The sequence below is a fragment of the Triticum dicoccoides genome, chromosome 3B, assembly GCF_002162155.2.
Source record: "Triticum dicoccoides isolate Atlit2015 ecotype Zavitan chromosome 3B, WEW_v2.0, whole genome shotgun sequence".
NCBI classification, from domain to species: domain Eukaryota; kingdom Viridiplantae; phylum Streptophyta; class Magnoliopsida; order Poales; family Poaceae; genus Triticum; species Triticum dicoccoides.
This window is the reverse complement of record NC_041385.1, coordinates 1147721-1153114: the sequence shown is the minus strand read 5'-3', so window position 1 is coordinate 1153114 and position 5394 is coordinate 1147721. Positions and strand designations below refer to the sequence as shown.

General features: G+C 45.4%; 1 long non-coding RNA gene across 5 annotated transcripts in view; it reads right to left on the bottom strand.

Moving 5' to 3' along the window:
• LOC119274236 overlaps positions 1–2796 on the bottom strand; it is a 6478-nt gene extending 3682 nt beyond the window's left edge. The window contains exons 1-6 of one of the 5 annotated variants that reach the window (XR_005135074.1): positions 2381–2796; positions 1824–1898; positions 1656–1737; positions 1508–1580; positions 1106–1268; positions 632–718 (exon numbers count right to left, since the gene is read on the bottom strand). This is a non-coding gene — a long non-coding RNA (uncharacterized LOC119274236). Of the gene's footprint in view, positions 1–631; positions 719–1105; positions 1269–1507; positions 1581–1655; positions 1904–2380 lie in introns of all 5 variants that reach the window. The other 4 variants (XR_005135076.1, XR_005135075.1, XR_005135072.1 and 1 more) reach the window with 4 other exon arrangements.
• Positions 2797–5394: the final 2598 nt, after the last annotated feature.

The window sequence follows — 5394 nt, the reverse complement described above, 5'->3', positions numbered from 1 at the left end:
TATAGGAGAGAAGACAATAATATAGGCTCGTACAACAGTCACATCAAAGGCAACATAAACGTACAAGTAGTTGAAACTGGAGCATTAGAGTCTGCAAGTAAAACATTTTCTGCTTTTTTCTATTAACTGGTCCAATTTGTGGCTGCATGCAGTAGGCTAGGCATCACCATTTAGTTCTTTAGCAAATCTTTCGATGACCAAACATATTAGGGAGAGAGAACCAACTACAGGTTTCTGAGGTCGGAAAAATCACTCCGTAGATAGCATATAGGCTTCAGATCTGATCACCCTTTTTTTACAAAATTGTCTTGTCGTGTTCACAATATAATGTATCTAATCCAAGGGTTTAAAGTAACAAAATTACTGTGACTAATTTTTAGACCCATATTTATTTGTTCTGATATAGCTGAATCAAAGTCACTGAATCAAGCGGATGCTATGAGCCGCAAGGCTAAAGAAAATATGTTGAATATGTTAAAACCATTTCTTTATCATCGCAGAAGCAAGTATTTACAGCAAATACTACGTACTGAATGAATCAGCAGTAATGAATTTGCTAGGCTGCTGCACATTGTGAGGGAAGTCTGCATAAGAATAAGATCTTGCAAAAGGTTGAGATGGTCAGGTCAACCTGAATATTACATCATCTGTGTGCTCCTCTTGTGGTATGCAGCTGCTCGTGTACTGGTCACCTCGTGGTAGCCGCTCACAAGTGCTCCTGCTAGTTGAGAGACAAATCACTAACTAAGCCTAATTAAATAGCAGAGAAACTTTTTTATGGCGGCAGAAAATGTAGAACAAATCAAGTAGAAGAAGAGACGGGGAGCACAATAACTTTTAAACGGATATTAGTTCCAAACAATATTTGTGGGGCTAAAATAAATATATATAGTGTAGGCTCATGATAGATTTAATTCTTTACAAAAAAGAGTTAGAAAAGTTGTGAGTGATGATAGAATAAAGATTAACTAACTAACAACCATTGTAAGAAATCAAATTGGTGTGCAAGATACCACTATTTAATCTTACGATCACACTCAGGAGCAAATGACTCTAAGGATCAGCAGGTGCAGGTTACACTCAGCAGAAATGACTGTAAGTTTACCTTGAAGGACAGGTCGGGTCATTTGTTGATCCGAAGGAGAATATCGAGGAAAAGCTAGTATATATAGTTCCCTAAAATTCAGTCGCCTCGCAGTGTCTTGATGCCTGTGATGTATTGGAAACTCTAGGGCAAGTTACCTAAGAATTGGTTGATAGAGAGATCCCTGTTGACAAAAATAGAGTTTTACTGTGAGAAGAAAATATAGCTTTGATAAGAGATACTACAACGAACTCTGAAGTTGATATTTTCAAGTTACAGCTTTGAGAACTTTAGAAGGTGAGAGGACATGTCCGTCAACTGTATGCTTAGTGATTATTACGACATTTCTATTGATTAATTCAAGAAAAAATTCATGTGAAGAATATAAAGAATCAAGGACAATAATATGAAAGAGGTTCTTACAGCGTCTCCAGATCAGAAATATGAGGTATCGAGTAAGGAATCCCGCTGGTAAAAGGCGTCCCCTTGCAGATTTCTGCATCACAAAAGTATCATAAAATCGGTTGGATGAAATTAGCCATGCCAACAATAACTATGAAAGGAGAAAAACCTTAAAGCCTTAAGTTGAACCAGAATTGCCGGGAGCAAGTACGAGTTTCAGTGCAGAGCTTGTTGTCACTCATATCACTGTGCTACAGAAATGAATGAAAATTCAAATAAGTTGCACAACCACGATGGCGACCAAGAACTGGAGACTTCACGGTTGCACCCAATTCACACTTTCCTTAATGATTCCAGGCCTAACAATAGCTGATAGCCAAGGCTGCCGCTCAACACGACCCCTGACAGGTCACTGCCCTATTGAAAAATGATTAAGCCAAACCAAAATTCCAAAGGAAGCATAGGTACACAGATATAAAACCACAACAGGTTAAAATAGAGTTCTTATTATGGCACGCGAACTGTTACTTTTGAAATCTCCAGTATGCTAGTCTAACATTTTGGTGACAGCAGGCAACTTTCAAAAGTAAGTATTAGGTAAAAAAATGGCGATCTTCAGACTAAAAACTGAAACAAATCAAACAAATCCAATTAATTGGTCACATTTGTTCATAGGCATCTATCCAGAGAGATACATATTTCATTCTCAGAAAAGAGCAGATGCACATGATCATTTGCCGTTGAGTACTTTCATTGCAGAGAGTTATAAACCAAAGACACACAATTTGTTCAGGGCAATATGACTTTTAGTAACCTGATCTAATATATTCAGATGTAGCCCATAGAGAAAAAGAACAGATCGAGAAGGAGAGAGAGGGTGAGAGGTTACCGAACCTGGATGAATGGACGCAGAGCTGCCGACAGCGATCTCCTCTTCCTCCACCAACACCCTCTCTACTTCCTATTCTTCCTGCCGTTTCTCACCTGGGCGGCACAACACCGTCAGGGGAGCCCCATGGAAAGGCACGGGCAGTAGGGGAAGAGAGCATGAGGGAAGGACGTCGGAGCGGTCATGGAGGAGGGGTCTCCGCAATGGAGGACCTGGCCGAGCCACTGGAACCCGGCAACGACGTGTTTCGTCTGGCCTCCTCGTCACTCCTCCGGCGAAGGGAGAGCGCTAACCGGCGTGGATCCCGGTGATGGACCACCAGCGAAGAAAGCTCACCTGCTGCCGGCGAGCAGGTATGGATGCGATGGAGCTCGGGGCGGGAATTGGAGAGAGGCGCAGCAGCGGGGCAGGGAGGCGCGGCGGCGGGGCAGGGAGGGGAGAGGAGGCGGTGGCGAGGCGGGAAGAGCGGGGCGCAGGGGAGGAGAGGAGGCGGTGGCGAGGCAGGAGGAGCGGGGCGCGGGGGAGGAGAGGAGGCGGCGACGAGTGCGGGGGGAGGAGACGGCTAGGTCACCCACGGCAGCGCCCCTTTTTATACCCCTGTACACAGAATGACCAAAATACCCCGGTGGGGGCACGGTATTTACATTTTGCTGCCATTACTATTCATTCCAGCAGTGTTTACCTCAGATCCGACGACCCAGATCCTCCCACCTCTCGATCCAACGTCCAGAAACACATCAAGGGAACCGATCCAACGGCCCAGAATCGCTGATCTCTGAGGAGGCTTGTAGGGACCTTCTTCTCTTATTTCTGGATTACTCACCGTTTTGGGGTCCCAAAGCAATTTTCATGGTTGTTGAACACCAAGGTGCGCTTACGTGTTGGTCATCAACAATTGCCGATATGGCCAATTCTGGCCCATTTCTTAGACTATTACTCAGTTTTCGGGTTCCGGAGTGATTTCCACGATTGATGAAACCCCGATGTGCGTTTATGCGTCGGTCATCAAGACACGCAGTTTTGGCTGTTTCTGGCCCATTTCACGGATTATTACTCACTTATTAGGGGTCCCTGAGCGATTTCCAAGATTGACGAACCCCGGGGTGCGTTTATGTATCATTCATCAATTATCCTAGGTTTGTTCGATTTTGGGGTCTTTCATGGACTATTACTCACCGTTTTGGAGTCCCAAAGCGATTTCCATGGTTGTCGATCCCCAAGGTGTGCTTACGTGTTGGTCATCAAGACTCGCAGTTTGGGTCGATTCTGGCCCGTTTCTTGGACAATTACTCAGTTTTGGGGTCCCAAAGTGATTTCACAATTGACAAACCCCGGGGTGCGTTTACGTGTCGTTCATCAACACTCACAATTTTGGCCGCTTTTGGTCCGTTTCATGAACTATTACTCAGCGTTTTGCAGCCCCAAAGCAATTTCCACGATTGATGATCCCCGGGTAGCGGTCACGTGTCCATCATCAACACTCATAGTTTTGGCCGACTCTGGTCTGTTTCGTGCACTATTACTCGGCATTTTGGGGTCCCAAAGCGATTTCCACGATTGACGATTCCGGGGTGCGTTTACGTGTCCATCATCAACAATCACAGTTTTGGCCAATTCTGACCCGTTTCATGGACTATTACTCACCGTTTTGGGGTCCCAAAGCGATTTCAATAGTTGATGAACCCTATGCAGCGCTTACATGTCGGTCATCAACACTCACTGCTTTGGGGTCCCTGAGCGATTTCCACGATTAACAAACGTCGGGGTGCATTTACGTGTCATTCATCAACACTCGAGGTTTTGGTCGATTCTGACCCATTTCATGGACTATTACTCACCATTTTGGGGTCCCAAAGCGATTTGCATGGTTGTCGAAGCCCAAGGTGCACTTATGTGATGGTCGTCAAGACTCACAGTTTGGGCCGATTCTGGCCCGTTTCTTTGACTATTACTCAGTTTTGGTGTCCCGAAGTGATTTCCACGATTGACGATCCCCGGGGTGCCTTTATGTGTTGATCATCAACACAATTTTGGCCAATTCTGGTCCATTTCATGGAATATTACTCACAATTTTGGAGTCCCAAAGCGATTTCCATGGTTGTTGAACACCAAGGTGTGCTTACGTGTTGGTCATCAACAATCGTAGTTATGGCCGATTCTGGTCCGTTTCTTGGACTATTACTCAGTTTTGGGGTCCCGGAGTGATTTCCACGATTGACGAACCCCAAGGTGCGTTTATGCGTCGGTCATCAATACTCATAGTTTTGGCCTTTTCTGGCCCATTTCATGGATTATTACTCACTGATTTTGGGTCCCTGAGCGATTTTCATGATTGACGAACCCCAGGGTGCGTTTATGTATCGTTCATCAATAATCCTAGGTTTGTTCGATTTTGGGGTCCCAAAGCGATTTCCATGGTTGTCGATCCCCAAGGTGTGCTTACGTGTTGATCGTCAAGACTCGCAGTTTGGGCCAATTCTGGCCCGTTTCTTGGAAAATTACTCAGTTTTGGGGTCCCGAAGTGATTTCAGGACCCCGGGGTGCGTTTACGTGTCCATCATCAACAATCACAATTTTGGCTGCTTTTGCTCCGTTTCATGAACTATTACTCAACGTTTTGCGGTCCCAGAGCGATTTCCATGATTGATGATCCGTGGGGTGCGGTCACGTGTCCATTGTCAACACTCACAATTTTGGCCAATTCTGGGCTTTTTCATGGACTATTACTCACCGTTTTGGGGTCCTAGAGTGATTTCCATGGTTGTCGCACCCCAAGTTGTGCTTACGTGTTTGTCGTCAAGATTCGCAGTTTGGGCGAATTCTGGCCCGTTTCTTGGACTGTTACTCAGTTTTGGCCCCCGAAGTGATTTCACGATTGACGAACCCCGGGGTGCGTTTACGTGTCGGTCATCAACACTCACAATTTTGGCCGATTCTGGTCCATTTCATGCACTATTAGTCCGTGTTTTGCGGTCCCAGAGCGATTTCCACGATTGACGATCGCCGGGGTGGGTTTACG